This window comes from Myotis nattereri (assembly GCF_964212035.1).
Source record: "Myotis nattereri genome assembly, chromosome: 12".
In the NCBI taxonomy this organism is placed as follows: Eukaryota; Metazoa; Chordata; class Mammalia; order Chiroptera; family Vespertilionidae; genus Myotis; species Myotis nattereri.
Genome location: NC_138087.1, coordinates 2,488,876 through 2,507,274, shown reverse-complemented (window position 1 = coordinate 2,507,274; position 18,399 = coordinate 2,488,876).

The window sequence follows — 18,399 nt, the reverse complement described above, 5'->3', positions numbered from 1 at the left end:
AAGACTGTAAGTGAGGACTATACTGCTAATGTTTACAATTGAGGCCGAATTTCTCTAGCGTCTTTTTGGTGAATCAGTTACTATCCTGCCGGTTCCATTACATACTTGTAAGAAAACTGTCTAATTGTGGTAAAACTCTTAAAATACGCAATTAGAGTTTCCAGAAATGATTAAAAACTTATAAGAAACCCTTGAAATAAAAGTTTGTAGATTCTTACTACATTTCCTGCTGTTTTCAATCACGGACATGACCCGTGAAAAGCAGGGAAATGACCAGAAAACTGATAATATTTACAACTCCGGCCACTTTAGCGAGCGTTTTGACTTGAATTTGCTTTCAAATATTAGGAATTCATGTTTATACAGCTCACCATTAGTGTAGAAAGACTGTAAGTGAGGACTATACTGCTAATGTTTACAATTGAGGCCGAATTTCTCTAGCGTCTTTTTGGTGAATCAGTTACTATCCTGCCGGTTCCCTTACATACTTGTAAGAAAACTGTCTAATTGTGGTAAAACTCTTAAAATACGCAATTAGAGTTTCCAGAAATGATTAAAAACTTATAAGAAACCCTTGAAATAAAAGTTAGTAGATTCTTACTACATTTCCTGCTGTTTTCAATCACGCACATTACCCGTGGAAAGCAGAAAAATGACCTGAAAACTGATAATATTTACAACTCCGGCGACTTTGGCGAGCGTTTTGACTTGAATTTGTTTTCAAATATTAGGAATTCATGTTTACACAGCTCACCATTAGTTTAGAAAGACTGTAAGTGAGGACTATACTGCTAATGTTTACAATTGAGGCCGAATTTCTCTAGCGTCTTTTTGGTGAATCAGTTACTATCCTGCCGGTTCCATTACATACTTGTAAGAAAACTGTCTAATTGTGGTAAAACTCTTAAAATACGCAATTAGAGTTTCCAGAAATGATTAAAAACTTATAAGAAACCCTTGAAATAAAAGTTTGTAGATTCTTACTACATTTCCTGCTGTTTTCAATCACGGACATGACCCGTGAAAAGCAGGGAAATGACCAGAAAACTGATAATATTTACAACTCCGGCCACTTTAGCGAGCGTTTTGACTTGAATTTGCTTTCAAATATTAGGAATTCATGTTTATACAGCTCACCATTAGTGTAGAAAGACTGTAAGTGAGGACTATACTGCTAATGTTTACAATTGAGGCCGAATTTCTCTAGCGTCGTTTTGTTGAATCAGTTACTATCCTGCCGGTTCCATTACATACTTGTAAGAAAACTGTCTAATTGTGGTAAAACTCTTAAAATACGCAATTAGAGTTTCCAGAAATGATTAAAAACTTATAAGAAACCCTTGAAATAAAAGTTAGTAGATTCTTACTACATTTCCTGCTGTTTTCAATCACGCACATTACCCGTGGAAAGCAGAAAAATGACCTGAAAACTGATAATATTTACAACTCCGGCCACTTTAGCGAGCGTTTTGACTTGAATTTGTTTTCAAATATTAGGAATTCATGTTTACACAGCTCACCATTAGTTTAGAAAGACTGTAAGTGAGGACTATACTGCTAATGTTTACAATTGAGGCCGAATTTCTCTAGCGTCTTTTTGGTGAATCAGTTACTATCCTGCCGGTTCCATTACATACTTGTAAGAAAACTGTCTAATTGTAGTAAAACTTTTTAAATACACAATTAGAGTTTCCAGAAATGATTAAAAACTTATAAGAAACCCTTGAAATAAAAGTTTGTAGATTCTTACTACATTTCCTGCTGTTTTCAATCACGGACATGACCCGTGAAAAGCAGGGAAATGACCAGAAAACTGATAATATTTACAACTCCGGCCACTTTAGCGAGCGTTTTGACTTGAATTTGCTTTCAAATATTAGGAATTCATGTTTACACAGCTCACCATTAGTGTAGAAAGACTGTAAGTGAGGACTATACTGCTAATGTTTACAATTGAGGCCGAATTTCTCTAGCGTCTTTTTGGTGAATCAGTTAATATCCTGCCGGTTCCATTTCATACTTGTAAGAAAACTGTCTAATTGTGGTAAATCTTTTAAAATACGCAATTAGAGTTTCCAGAAATGATTAAAAACTTATAAGAAACCCTTGAAATAAAAGTTTGTAGATTCTTACTACATTTCCTGCTGTTTTCAATCACGGACATTACCCGTGAAAAGCAGGGTAATGACCAGAAAACTGATAATATTTACAACTCGGGCGACTTTAGCGAGCATTTTGACTTGAATTTGTTTTCAAATATTAGGAATTCATGTTTACACAGCTCACCATTAGTGTAGAAAGACTGTAAGTGAGGACTATACTGCTAATGTTTACAATTGAGGCCGAATTTCTCTAGCGTCTTTTTGGTGAATCAGTTACTATTCTGCCGGTTCCATTACATACTTGTATGAAAACTGTCTAATTGTGGTAAAACTTTTAAAATACGCAATTAGAGTTTCCAGAAATGATTAAAAACTTATAAGAAAACCTTGAAATAAAAGTTTATAGATTCTTACTACATTTCCTGCTTTTTTCAATCACGGACATTACTCGTGAAAAGCAGGGAAATGACCAGAAAACTGATAATATTTACAACTCCGGCCACATTAGCTAGCGTTTTGACTTGAATTTGCTTTCAAATATTAGGAATTCATGTTTACACAGCTCACCATTAGTGTAGAAAGACTGTAAGTGAGGACTATACTGCTAATGTTTACAATTGAGGCCGAATTTCTCTAGCGTCTTTTTGGAGAATCAGTTAATATCCAGCCGGTTCCATTACATACTTGTAAGAAAACTGTCTAACTGTGGTAAAATTCTTAAAATACGCAATTAGAGTTTCCAGAAATGATTAAAAACTTATAAGAAACCCTTGAAATAAAAGTTAGTAGATTCTTACTACATTTCCTGCTGTTTTCAATCACGGACATTACCCGTGAAAAGCAGGGAAATGACCAGAAAACTGATAATATTTACAACTCCGGCCACTTTAGCGAGCGTTTTGACTTGAATTTGCTTAAATTTTAGGAATTCATGTTTATACAGCTCACCATTAGTGTAGAAAGACTGTAAGTGAGGACTATACTGCTAATGTTTACAATTGAGGCCGAATTTCTCTAGCGTCTTTTTGGTGAATCAGTTACTATCCTGCCGGTTCCATTACATACTTGTAAGAAAACTGTCTAATTGTGGTAAAACTCTTAAAATACGCAATTAGAGTTTCCAGAAATGATTAAAAACTTATAAGAAACCCTTGAAATAAAAGTTAGTAGATTCTTACTACATTTCCTGCTGTTTTCAATCACGGACATGACCCGTGAAAAGCAGGGAAATGACCAGAAAACTGATAATATTTACAACTCCGGCCACTTTAGCGAGCGTTTTGACTTGAATTTGCTTTCAAATTTTAGGAATTCATGTTTATACAGCTCACCATTAGTGTAGAAAGACTGTAAGTGAGGACTATACTGCTAATGTTTACAATTGAGGCCGAATTTCTCTAGCGTCTTTTTGGTGAATCAGTTACTATCCTGCCGGTTCCATTACATACTTGTAAGAAAACTGTCTAATTGTGGTAAAACTCTTAAAATACGCAATTAGAGTTTCCAGAAATGATTAAAAACTTATAAGAAACCCTTGAAATAAAAGTTTGTAGATTCTTACTACATTTCCTGCTGTTTTCAATCACGGACATGACCCGTGAAAAGCAGGGAAATGACCAGAAAACTGATAATATTTACAACTCCGGCCACTTTAGCGAGCGTTTTGACTTGAATTTGCTTTCAAATATTAGGAATTCATGTTTATACAGCTCACCATTAGTGTAGAAAGACTGTAAGTGAGGACTATACTGCTAATGTTTACAATTGAGGCCGAATTTCTCTAGCGTCTTTTTGGTGAATCAGTTACTATCCTGCCGGTTCCCTTACATACTTGTAAGAAAACTGTCTAATTGTGGTAAAACTCTTAAAATACGCAATTAGAGTTTCCAGAAATGATTAAAAACTTATAAGAAACCCTTGAAATAAAAGTTAGTAGATTCTTACTACATTTCCTGCTGTTTTCAATCACGCACATTACCCGTGGAAAGCAGAAAAATGACCTGAAAACTGATAATATTTACAACTCCGGCGACTTTGGCGAGCGTTTTGACTTGAATTTGTTTTCAAATATTAGGAATTCATGTTTACACAGCTCACCATTAGTTTAGAAAGACTGTAAGTGAGGACTATACTGCTAATGTTTACAATTGAGGCCGAATTTCTCTAGCGTCTTTTTGGTGAATCAGTTACTATCCTGCCGGTTCCATTACATACTTGTAAGAAAACTGTCTAATTGTGGTAAAACTCTTAAAATACGCAATTAGAGTTTCCAGAAATGATTAAAAACTTATAAGAAACCCTTGAAATAAAAGTTTGTAGATTCTTACTACATTTCCTGCTGTTTTCAATCACGGACATGACCCGTGAAAAGCAGGGAAATGACCAGAAAACTGATAATATTTACAACTCCGGCCACTTTAGCGAGCGTTTTGACTTGAATTTGCTTTCAAATATTAGGAATTCATGTTTATACAGCTCACCATTAGTGTAGAAAGACTGTAAGTGAGGACTATACTGCTAATGTTTACAATTGAGGCCGAATTTCTCTAGCGTCGTTTTGTTGAATCAGTTACTATCCTGCCGGTTCCATTACATACTTGTAAGAAAACTGTCTAATTGTGGTAAAACTCTTAAAATACGCAATTAGAGTTTCCAGAAATGATTAAAAACTTATAAGAAACCCTTGAAATAAAAGTTAGTAGATTCTTACTACATTTCCTGCTGTTTTCAATCACGCACATTACCCGTGGAAAGCAGAAAAATGACCTGAAAACTGATAATATTTACAACTCCGGCCACTTTAGCGAGCGTTTTGACTTGAATTTGTTTTCAAATATTAGGAATTCATGTTTACACAGCTCACCATTAGTTTAGAAAGACTGTAAGTGAGGACTATACTGCTAATGTTTACAATTGAGGCCGAATTTCTCTAGCGTCTTTTTGGTGAATCAGTTACTATCCTGCCGGTTCCATTACATACTTGTAAGAAAACTGTCTAATTGTAGTAAAACTTTTTAAATACACAATTAGAGTTTCCAGAAATGATTAAAAACTTATAAGAAACCCTTGAAATAAAAGTTTGTAGATTCTTACTACATTTCCTGCTGTTTTCAATCACGGACATGACCCGTGAAAAGCAGGGAAATGACCAGAAAACTGATAATATTTACAACTCCGGCCACTTTAGCGAGCGTTTTGACTTGAATTTGCTTTCAAATATTAGGAATTCATGTTTATACAGCTCACCATTAGTGTAGAAAGACTGTAAGTGAGGACTATACTGCTAATGTTTACAATTGAGGCCGAATTTCTCTAGCGTCTTTTTGGTGAATCAGTTAATATCCTGCAGGTTCCATTACATACTTGTAAGAAAACTGTCTAATTGTGGTAAAACTCTTAAAATACGCAATTAGAGTTTCCAGAAATGATTAAAAACTTATAAGAAACCCTTGAAATAAAAGTTAGTAGATTCTTACTACATTTCCTGCTCTTTTCAATCACGGACATTACCCGTGGAAAGCAGAAAAATGACCTGAAAACTGATAATATTTACAACTCCTGCCACTTTGGCGAACGTTTTGACTTGAATTTGTTTTCAAATATTAGGAATTCATGTTTACACAGCTCACCATTGGTTTAGAAAGACTGTAAGTGAGGACTATACTGCTAATGTTTACAATTGAGGCCGAATTTCTCTAGCGTCTTTTTGGTGAATCAGTTACTATCCTGCCGGTTCCATTACATACTTGTAAGAAAACTGTCTAATTGTGGTAAAACTCTTAAAATACGCAATTAGAGTTTCCAGAAATGATTAAAAACTTATAAGAAACCCTTGAAATAAAAGTTTGTAGATTCTTACTACATTTCCTGCTGTTTTCAATCACGGACATGACCCGTGAAAAGCAGGGAAATGACCAGAAAACTGATAATATTTACAACTCCGGCCACTTTAGCGAGCGTTTTGACTTGAATTTGCTTTCAAATATTAGGAATTCATGTTTATACAGCTCACCATTAGTGTAGAAAGACTGTAAGTGAGGACTATACTGCTAATGTTTACAATTGAGGCCGAATTTCTCTAGCGTCTTTTTGGTGAATCAGTTACTATCCTGCCGGTTCCATTACATACTTGTAAGAAAACTGTCTAATTGTGGTAAAACTCTTAAAATACGCAATTAGAGTTTCCAGAAATGATTAAAAACTTATAAGAAACCCTTGAAATAAAAGTTAGTAGCTTCTTACTACAATTCCTGCTGTTTTCAATCACGGACATTACCCGTGAAAAGCAGGGTAATGACCAGAAAACTGATAATATTTACAACTCCGGCCACTTTAGCGAGCGTTTTGACTTGAATTTGCTTTCAAATATTAGGAATTCATGTTTATACAGCTCACCATTAGTGTACAAAGACTGTAAGTGAGGACTATACTGCTAATGTTTACAATTGAGGCCGAATTTCTCTAGCGTCTTTTTGGAGAATCAGTTAATATCCTGCCGGTTCCATTACATACTTGTATGAAAACTGTCTAATTGTGGTAAAACTTTTAAAATACGCAATTAGAGTTTCCAGAAATGATTAAAAACTTATAAGAAACCCTTGAAATAAAAGTTTATAGATTCTTACTACATTTCCTGCTTTTTTCAATCACGGACATTACCCGTGAAAAGCAGGGAAATGACCAGAAAACTGATAATATTTACAACTCCGGCCACTTTAGCGAGCGTTTTGACTTGAATTTGCTTTCAAATATTAGGAATTCATGTTTACACAGCTCACCATTAGTGTAGAAAGACTGTAAGTGAGGACTATACTGCTAATGTTTACAATTGAGGCCGAATTTCTCTAGCGTCTTTTTGGTGAATCAGTTAATATCCTGCCGGTTCCATTTCATACTTGTAAGAAAACTGTCTAATTGTGGTAAATCTTTTAAAATACGCAATTAGAGTTTCCAGAAATGATTAAAAACTTATAAGAAACCCTTGAAATAAAAGTTTGTAGATTCTTACTACATTTCCTGCTGTTTTCAATCACGGACATTACCCGTGAAAAGCAGGGTAATGACCAGAAAACTGATAATATTTACAACTCGGGCGACTTTAGCGAGCATTTTGACTTGAATTTGTTTTCAAATATTAGGAATTCATGTTTACACAGCTCACCATTAGTGTAGAAAGACTGTAAGTGAGGACTATACTGCTAATGTTTACAATTGAGGCCGAATTTCTCTAGCGTCTTTTTGGTGAATCAGTTACTATCCTGCCGGTTCCATTACATACTTGTAAGAAAACTGTCTAATTGTGGTAAAACTTTTTAAATACACAATTAGAGTTTCCAGAAATGATTAAAAACTTATAAGAAACCCTTGAAATAAAAGTTTGTAGATTCTTACTACATTTCCTGCTGTATTCAATCACGGACATGACCCGTTTAAAGCAGGGAAATGACCAGAAAACTGATAATATTTACAACTCCGGCCACTTTAGCGAGCGTTTTGACTTGAATTTGCTTTCAAATATTAGGAATTCATGTTTACACAGCTCACAATTAGTGTAGAAAGACTGTAAGTGAGGACTATACTGCTAATGTTTACAATTGAGGCCGAATTTCTCTAGCGTCTTTTTGGTGAATCAGTTAATATCCTGCCGGTTCCATTAAATACTTGTAAGAAAACTGTCTAATTGTGGTAAAACTCTTAAAATACGCAATTAGAGTTTCCAGAAATGATTAAAAACTTATAAGAAACCCTTGAAATAAAAGTTTATAGATTCTTACTACATTTCCTGCTTTTTTCAATCACGGACATTACCCGTGAAAAGCAGGGAAATGACCAGAAAACTGATAATATTTACAACTCCGGCCACTTTAGCGAGCGTTTTGACTTGAATTTGCTTTCAAATATTAGGAATTCATGTTTACACAGCTCACCATTAGTGTAGAAAGACTGTAAGTGAGGACTATACTGCTAATGTTTACAATTGAGGCCGAATTTCTCTAGCGTCTTTTTGGAGAATCAGTTAATATCCAGCCGGTTCCATTACATACTTGTAAGAAAACTGTCTAACTGTGGTAAAATTCTTAAAATACGCAATTAGAGTTTCCAGAAATGATTAAAAACTTATAAGAAACCCTTGAAATAAAAGTTAGTAGATTCTTACTACATTTCCTGCTGTTTTCAATCACGGACATTACCCGTGAAAAGCAGGGAAATGACCAGAAAACTGATAATATTTACAACTCCGGCCACTTTAGCGAGCGTTTTGACTTGAATTTGCTTTCAAATTTTAGGAATTCATGTTTATACAGCTCACCATTAGTGTAGAAAGACTGTAAGTGAGGACTATACTGCTAATGTTTACAATTGAGGCCGAATTTCTCTAGCGTCTTTTTGGTGAATCAGTTAATATCCTGCCGGTTCCATTTCATACTTGTAAGAAAACTGTCTAATTGTGGTAAATCTTTTAAAATACGCAATTAGAGTTTCCAGAAATGATTAAAAACTTATAAGAAACCCTTGAAATAAAAGTTTGTAGATTCTTACTACATTTCCTGCTGTTTTCAATCACGGACATTACCCGTGAAAAGCAGGGAAATGACCAGAAAACTGATAATATTTACAACTCCGGCCACTTTAGCGAGCGTTTTGACTTGAATTTGCTTTCAAATATTAGGAATTCATGTTTATACAGCTCACCATTAGTGTAGAAAGACTGTAAGTGAGGACTATACTGCTAATGTTTAAAATTGAGGCCGAATTTCTCTAGCGTCTTTTTGGTGAATCAGTTACTATCCTGCCGGTTCCATTACATACTTGTAAGAAAACTGTCTAATTGTGGTAAAACTCTTAAAATACGCAATTAGAGTTTCCAGAAATGATTAAAAACTTATAAGAAACCCTTGAAATAAAAGTTAGTAGCTTCTTACTACAATTCCTGCTGTTTTCAATCACGGACATTACCCGTGAAAAGCAGGGTAATGACCAGAAAACTGATAATATTTACAACTCCGGCCACTTTAGCGAGCGTTTTGACTTGAATTTGCTTTCAAATATTAGGAATTCATGTTTATACAGCTCACCATTAGTGTACAAAGACTGTAAGTGAGGACTATACTGCTAATGTTTACAATTGAGGCCGAATTTCTCTAGCGTCTTTTTGGAGAATCAGTTAATATCCTGCCGGTTCCATTACATACTTGTATGAAAACTGTCTAATTGTGGTAAAACTTTTAAAATACGCAATTAGAGTTTCCAGAAATGATTAAAAACTTATAAGAAACCCTTGAAATAAAAGTTTATAGATTCTTACTACATTTCCTGCTTTTTTCAATCACGGACATTACCCGTGAAAAGCAGGGAAATGACCAGAAAACTGATAATATTTACAACTCCGGCCACTTTAGCGAGCGTTTTGACTTGAATTTGCTTTCAAATATTAGGAATTCATGTTTACACAGCTCACCATTAGTGTAGAAAGACTGTAAGTGAGGACTATACTGCTAATGTTTACAATTGAGGCCGAATTTCTCTAGCGTCTTTTTGGTGAATCAGTTAATATCCTGCCGGTTCCATTTCATACTTGTAAGAAAACTGTCTAATTGTGGTAAATCTTTTAAAATACGCAATTAGAGTTTCCAGAAATGATTAAAAACTTATAAGAAACCCTTGAAATAAAAGTTTGTAGATTCTTACTACATTTCCTGCTGTTTTCAATCACGGACATTACCCGTGAAAAGCAGGGTAATGACCAGAAAACTGATAATATTTACAACTCGGGCGACTTTAGCGAGCATTTTGACTTGAATTTGTTTTCAAATATTAGGAATTCATGTTTACACAGCTCACCATTAGTGTAGAAAGACTGTAAGTGAGGACTATACTGCTAATGTTTACAATTGAGGCCGAATTTCTCTAGCGTCTTTTTGGTGAATCAGTTACTATCCTGCCGGTTCCATTACATACTTGTAAGAAAACTGTCTAATTGTGGTAAAACTTTTTAAATACACAATTAGAGTTTCCAGAAATGATTAAAAACTTATAAGAAACCCTTGAAATAAAAGTTTGTAGATTCTTACTACATTTCCTGCTGTATTCAATCACGGACATGACCCGTTTAAAGCAGGGAAATGACCAGAAAACTGATAATATTTACAACTCCGGCCACTTTAGCGAGCGTTTTGACTTGAATTTGCTTTCAAATATTAGGAATTCATGTTTACACAGCTCACAATTAGTGTAGAAAGACTGTAAGTGAGGACTATACTGCTAATGTTTACAATTGAGGCCGAATTTCTCTAGCGTCTTTTTGGTGAATCAGTTAATATCCTGCCGGTTCCATTTCATACTTGTAAGAAAACTGTCTAATTGTGGTAAATCTTTTAAAATACGCAATTAGAGTTTCCAGAAATGATTAAAAACTTATAAGAAACCCTTGAAATAAAAGTTTGTAGATTCTTACTACATTTCCTGCTGTTTTCAATCACGGACATTACCCGTGAAAAGCAGGGTAATGACCAGAAAACTGATAATATTTACAACTCCGGCCACTTTGGCGAGCATTTTGACTTGAATTTGTTTTCAAATATTAGGAATTCATGTTTACACAACTCACCATTAGTGTAGAAAGACTGTAAGTGAGGACTATACTGCTAATGTTTACAATTGAGGCCGAATTTCTCTAGCGTCTTTTTGGTGAATCAGTTACTATCCTGCCGGTTCCATTACATACTTGTAAGAAAACTGTCTAATTGTGGTAAAACTTTTTAAATACACAATTAGAGTTTCCAGAAATGATTAAAAACTTATAAGAAACCCTTGAAATAAAAGTTTGTAGATTCTTACTACATTTCCTGCTGTATTCAATCACGGACATGACCCGTTTAAAGCAGGGAAATGACCAGAAAACTGATAATATTTACAACTCCGGCCACTTTAGCGAGCGTTTTGACTTGAATTTGCTTTCAAATATTAGGAATTCATGTTTACACAGCTCACAATTAGTGTAGAAAGACTGTAAGTGAGGACTATACTGCTAATGTTTACAATTGAGGCCGAATTTCTCTAGCGTCTTTTTGGTGAATCAGTTACTATCCTGCCGGTTCCATTACATACTTGTAAGAAAACTGTCTAATTGTGGTAAAACTCTTAAAATACGCAATTAGAGTTTCCAGAAATGATTAAAAACTTATAAGAAACCCTTGAAATAAAAGTTTGTAGATTCTTACTACATTTCCTGCTGTTTTCAATCACGGACATGACCCGTGAAAAGCAGGGAAATGACCAGAAAACTGATAATATTTACAACTCCGGCCACTTTAGCGAGCGTTTTGACTTGAATTTGCTTTCAAATATTAGGAATTCATGTTTATACAGCTCACCATTAGTGTAGAAAGACTGTAAGTGAGGACTATACTGCTAATGTTTACAATTGAGGCCGAATTTCTCTAGCGTCGTTTTGGTGAATCAGTTACTATCCTGCCGGTTCCATTACATACTTGTAAGAAAACTGTCTAATTGTGGTAAAACTCTTAAAATACGCAATTAGAGTTTCCAGAAATGATTAAAAACTTATAAGAAACCCTTGAAATAAAAGTTAGTAGATTCTTACTACATTTCCTGCTCTTTTCAATCACGGACATGACCCGTTTAAAGCAGGGAAATGACCAGAAAACTGATAATATTTACAACTCCGGCCACTTTAGCGAGCGTTTTGACTTGAATTTGCTTTCAAATATTAGGAATTCATGTTTACACAGCTCACAATTAGTGTAGAAAGACTGTAAGTGAGGACTATACTGCTAATGTTTACAATTGAGGCCGAATTTCTCTAGCGTCTTTTTGGTGAATCAGTTAATATCCTGCCGGTTCCATTAAATACTTGTAAGAAAACTGTCTAATTGTGGTAAAACTCTTAAAATACGCAATTAGAGTTTCCAGAAATGATTAAAAACTTATAAGAAACCCTTGAAATAAAAGTTAGTAGATTCTTACTACATTTCCTGCTGTTTTCAATCACGGACATTACCCGTGAAAAGCAGGGTAATGACCAGAAAACTGATAATATTTACAACTCCGGCCACTTTAGCGAGCGTTTTGACTTGAATTTGCTTTCAAATATTAGGAATTCATGTTTATACAGCTCACCATTAGTGTACAAAGACTGTAAGTGAGGACTATACTGCTAATGTTTACAATTGAGGCCGAATTTCTCTAGCGTCTTTTTGGAGAATCAGTTAATATCCTGCCGGTTCCATTACATACTTGTATGAAAACTGTCTAATTGTGGTAAAACTTTTAAAATACGCAATTAGAGTTTCCAGAAATGATTAAAAACTTATAAGAAACCCTTGAAATAAAAGTTTATAGATTCTTACTACATTTCCTGCTTTTTTCAATCACGGACATTACCCGTGAAAAGCAGGGAAATGACCAGAAAACTGATAATATTTACAACTCCGGCCACTTTAGCGAGCGTTTTGACTTGAATTTGCTTTCAAATATTAGGAATTCATGTTTACACAGCTCACCATTAGTGTAGAAAGACTGTAAGTGAGGACTATACTGCTAATGTTTACAATTGAGGCCGAATTTCTCTAGCGTCTTTTTGGAGAATCAGTTAATATCCAGCCGGTTCCATTACATACTTGTAAGAAAACTGTCTAACTGTGGTAAAATTCCTAAAATACGCAATTAGAGTTTCCAGAAATGATTAAAAACTTATAAGAAACCCTTGAAATAAAAGTTAGTAGATTCTTACTACATTTCCTGCTGTTTTCAATCACGGACATTACCCGTGAAAAGCAGGGAAATGACCAGAAACTGATAATATTTACAACTCCGGCCACTTTAGCGAGCGTTTTGACTTGAATTTGCTTTCAAATTTTAGGAATTCATGTTTATACAGCTCACAATTAGTGTAGAAAGACTGTAAGTGAGGACTATACTGCTAATGTTTACAATTGAGGCCGAATTTCTCTAGCGTCTTTTTGGTGAATCAGTTACTATCCTGCCGGTTCCATTACATACTTGTAAGAAAACTGTCTAATTGTGGTAAAACTCTTAAAATACGCAATTAGAGTTTCCAGAAATGATTAAAAACTTATAAGAAACCCTTGAAATAAAAGTTAGTAGATTCTTACTACATTTCCTGCTGTTTTCAATCACGGACATGACCCGTGAAAAGCAGGGAAATGACCAGAAAACTGATAATATTTACAACTCCGGCCACTTTAGCGAGCGTTTTGACTTGAATTTGCTTTCAAATTTTAGGAATTCATGTTTATACAGCTCACCATTAGTGTAGAAAGACTGTAAGTGAGGACTATACTGCTAATGTTTACAATTGAGGCCGAATTTCTCTAGCGTCTTTTTGGTGAATCAGTTAATATCCTGCCGGTTCCATTTCATACTTGTAAGAAAACTGTCTAATTGTGGTAAATCTTTTAAAATACGCAATTAGAGTTTCCAGAAATGATTAAAAACTTATAAGAAACCCTTGAAATAAAAGTTTGTAGATTCTTACTACATTTCCTGCTGTTTTCAATCACGGACATTACCCGTGAAAAGCAGGGTAATGACCAGAAAACTGATAATATTTACAACTCCGGCCACTTTAGCGAGCGTTTTGACTTGAATTTGCTTTCAAATATTAGGAATTCATGTTTACACAGCTCACAATTAGTGTAGAAAGACTGTAAGTGAGGACTCTACTGCTAATGTTTACAATTGAGGCCGAATTTCTCTAGCGTCTTTTTGGTGAATCAGTTACTATCCTGCCGGTTCCATTACATACTTGTAAGAAAACTGTCTAATTGTGGTAAAACTCTTAAAATACGCAATTAGAGTTTCCAGAAATGATTAAAAACTTATAAGAAACCCTTGAAATAAAAGTTTGTAGATTCTTACTACATTTCCTGCTGTTTTCAATCACGGACATGACCCGTGAAAAGCAGGGAAATGACCAGAAAACTGATAATATTTACAACTCCGGCCACTTTAGCGAGCGTTTTGACTTGAATTTGCTTTCAAATATTAGGAATTCATGTTTATACAGCTCACCATTAGTGTAGAAAGACTGTAAGTGAGGACTATACTGCTAATGTTTACAATTGAGGCCGAATTTCTCTAGCGTCGTTTTGGTGAATCAGTTACTATACTGCCGGTTCCATTACATACTTGTAAGAAAACTGTCTAATTGTGGTAAAACTCTTAAAATACGCAATTAGAGTTTCCAGAAATGATTAAAAACTTATAAGAAACCCTTGAAATAAAAGTTAGTAGATTCTTACTACATTTCCTGCTGTTTTCAATCACGGACATTACCCGTGGAAAGCAGAAAAATGACCTGAAAACTGATAATATTTACAACTCCGGCGACTTTGGCGAGCGTTTTGACTTGAATTTGTTTTCAAATATTAGGAATTCATGTTTACACAGCTCACCATTAGTGTAGAAAGACTGTAAGTGAGGACTATACTGCTAATGTTTACAATTGAGGCCGAATTTCTCTAGCGTCTTTTTGGTGAATCAGTTACTATCCTGCCGGTTCCATTACATACTTGTAAGAAAACTGTCTAATTGTGGTAAAACTCTTAAAATACGCAATTAGAGTTTCCAGAAATGATTAAAAACTTATAAGAAACCCTTGAAATAAAAGTTAGTAGATTCTTACTACATTTCCTGCTGTTTTCAATCACGGACATTACCCGTTTAAAGCAGGGAAATGACCAGAAAACTGATAATATTTACAACTCCGGCCACTTTAGCGAGCGTTTTGACTTGAATTTGCTTTCAAATATTAGGAATTCATGTTTACACAGCTCACCATTAGTGTAGAAAGACTGTAAGTGAGGACTATACTGCTAATGTTTACAATTGAGGCCGAATTTCTCTAGCGTCTTTTTGGAGAATCAGTTAATATCCAGCCGGTTCCATTACATACTTGTAAGAAAACTGTCTAACTGTGGTAAAATTCTTAAAATACGCAATTAGAGTTTCCAGAAATGATTAAAAACTTATAAGAAACCCTTGAAATAAAAGTTAGTAGATTCTTACTACATTTCCTGCTGTTTTCAATCACGGACATGACCCGTGAAAAGCAGGGAAATGACCAGAAAACTGATAATATTTACAACTCCGGCCACTTTAGCGAGCGTTTTGACTTGAATTTGCTTTCAAATTTTAGGAATTCATGTTTATACAGCTCACCATTAGTGTAGAAAGACTGTAAGTGAGGACTATACTGCTAATGTTTACAATTGAGGCCGAATTTCTCTAGCGTCTTTTTGGTGAATCAGTTAATATCCTGCCGGTTCCATTTCATACTTGTAAGAAAACTGTCTAATTGTGGTAAATCTTTTAAAATACGCAATTAGAGTTTCCAGAAATGATTAAAAACTTATAAGAAACCCTTGAAATAAAAGTTTGTAGATTCTTACTACATTTCCTGCTGTTTTCAATCACGGACATTACCCGTGAAAAGCAGGGTAATGACCAGAAAACTGATAATATTTACAACTCCGGCCACTTTGGCGAGCATTTTGACTTGAATTTGTTTTCAAATATTAGGAATTCATGTTTACACAACTCACCATTAGTGTAGAAAGACTGTAAGTGAGGACTATACTGCTAATGTTTACAATTGAGGCCGAATTTCTCTAGCGTCTTTTTGGTGAATCAGTTACTATCCTGCCGGTTCCATTACATACTTGTAAGAAAACTGTCTAATTGTGGTAAAACTTTTTAAATACACAATTAGAGTTTCCAGAAATGATTAAAAACTTATAAGAAACCCTTGAAATAAAAGTTTGTAGATTCTTACTACATTTCCTGCTGTATTCAATCACGGACATGACCCGTTTAAAGCAGGGAAATGACCAGAAAACTGATAATATTTACAACTCCGGCCACTTTAGCGAGCGTTTTGACTTGAATTTGCTTTCAAATATTAGGAATTCATGTTTACACAGCTCACAATTAGTGTAGAAAGACTGTAAGTGAGGACTATACTGCTAATGTTTACAATTGAGGCCGAATTTCTCTAGCGTCTTTTTGGTGAATCAGTTACTATCCTGCCGGTTCCATTACATACTTGTAAGAAAACTGTCTAATTGTGGTAAAACTCTTAAAATACGCAATTAGAGTTTCCAGAAATGATTAAAAACTTATAAGAAACCCTTGAAATAAAAGTTTGTAGATTCTTACTACATTTCCTGCTGTTTTCAATCACGGACATGACCCGTGAAAAGCAGGGAAATGACCAGAAAACTGATAATATTTACAACTCCGGCCACTTTAGCGAGCGTTTTGACTTGAATTTGCTTTCAAATATTAGGAATTCATGTTTATACAGCTCACCATTAGTGTAGAAAGACTGTAAGTGAGGACTATACTGCTAATGTTTACAATTGAGGCCGAATTTCTCTAGCGTCGTTTTGGTGAATCAGTTACTATCCTGCCGGTTCCATTACATACTTGTAAGAAAACTGTCTAATTGTGGTAAAACTCTTAAAATACGCAATTAGAGTTTCCAGAAATGATTAAAAACTTATAAGAAACCCTTGAAATAAAAGTTAGTAGATTCTTACTACATTTCCTGCTCTTTTCAATCACGGACATGACCCGTTTAAAGCAGGGAAATGACCAGAAAACTGATAATATTTACAACTCCGGCCACTTTAGCGAGCGTTTTGACTTGAATTTGCTTTCAAATATTAGGAATTCATGTTTACACAGCTCACAATTAGTGTAGAAAGACTGTAAGTGAGGACTATACTGCTAATGTTTACAATTGAGGCCGAATTTCTCTAGCGTCTTTTTGGTGAATCAGTTAATATCCTGCCGGTTCCATTAAATACTTGTAAGAAAACTGTCTAATTGTGGTAAAACTCTTAAAATACGCAATTAGAGTTTCCAGAAATGATTAAAAACTTATAAGAAACCCTTGAAATAAAAGTTAGTAGATTCTTACTACATTTCCTGCTGTTTTCAATCACGGACATTACCCGTGAAAAGCAGGGTAATGACCAGAAAACTGATAATATTTACAACTCCGGCCACTTTAGCGAGCGTTTTGACTTGAATTTGCTTTCAAATATTAGGAATTCATGTTTATACAGCTCACCATTAGTGTACAAAGACTGTAAGTGAGGACTATACTGCTAATGTTTACAATTGAGGCCGAATTTCTCTAGCGTCTTTTTGGAGAATCAGTTAATATCCTGCCGGTTCCATTACATACTTGTATGAAAACTGTCTAATTGTGGTAAAACTTTTAAAATACGCAATTAGAGTTTCCAGAAATGATTAAAAACTTATAAGAAACCCTTGAAATAAAAGTTTATAGATTCTTACTACATTTCCTGCTTTTTTCAATCACGGACATTACCCGTGAAAAGCAGGGAAATGACCAGAAAACTGATAATATTTACAACTCCGGCCACTTTAGCGAGCGTTTTGACTTGAATTTGCTTTCAAATATTAGGAATTCATGTTTACACAGCTCACCATTAGTGTAGAAAGACTGTAAGTGAGGACTATACTGCTAATGTTTACAATTGAGGCCGAATTTCTCTAGCGTCTTTTTGGAGAATCAGTTAATATCCAGCCGGTTCCATTACATACTTGTAAGAAAACTGTCTAACTGTGGTAAAATTCCTAAAATACGCAATTAGAGTTTCCAGAAATGATTAAAAACTTATAAGAAACCCTTGAAATAAAAGTTAGTAGATTCTTACTACATTTCCTGCTGTTTTCAATCACGGACATTACCCGTGAAAAGCAGGGAAATGACCAGAAACTGATAATATTTACAACTCCGGCCACTTTAGCGAGCGTTTTGACTTGAATTTGCTTTCAAATTTTAGGAATTCATGTTTATACAGCTCACAATTAGTGTAGAAAGACTGTAAGTGAGGACTATACTGCTAATGTTTACAATTGAGGCCGAATTTCTCTAGCGTCTTTTTGGTGAATCAGTTACTATCCTGCCGGTTCCATTACATACTTGTAAGAAAACTGTCTAATTGTGGTAAAACTCTTAAAATACGCAATTAGAGTTTCCAGAAATGATTAAAAACTTATAAGAAACCCTTGAAATAAAAGTTAGTAGATTCTTACTACATTTCCTGCTGTTTTCAATCACGGACATGACCCGTGAAAAGCAGGGAAATGACCAGAAAACTGATAATATTTACAACTCCGGCCACTTTAGCGAGCGTTTTGACTTGAATTTGCTTTCAAATTTTAGGAATTCATGTTTATACAGCTCACCATTAGTGTAGAAAGACTGTAAGTGAGGACT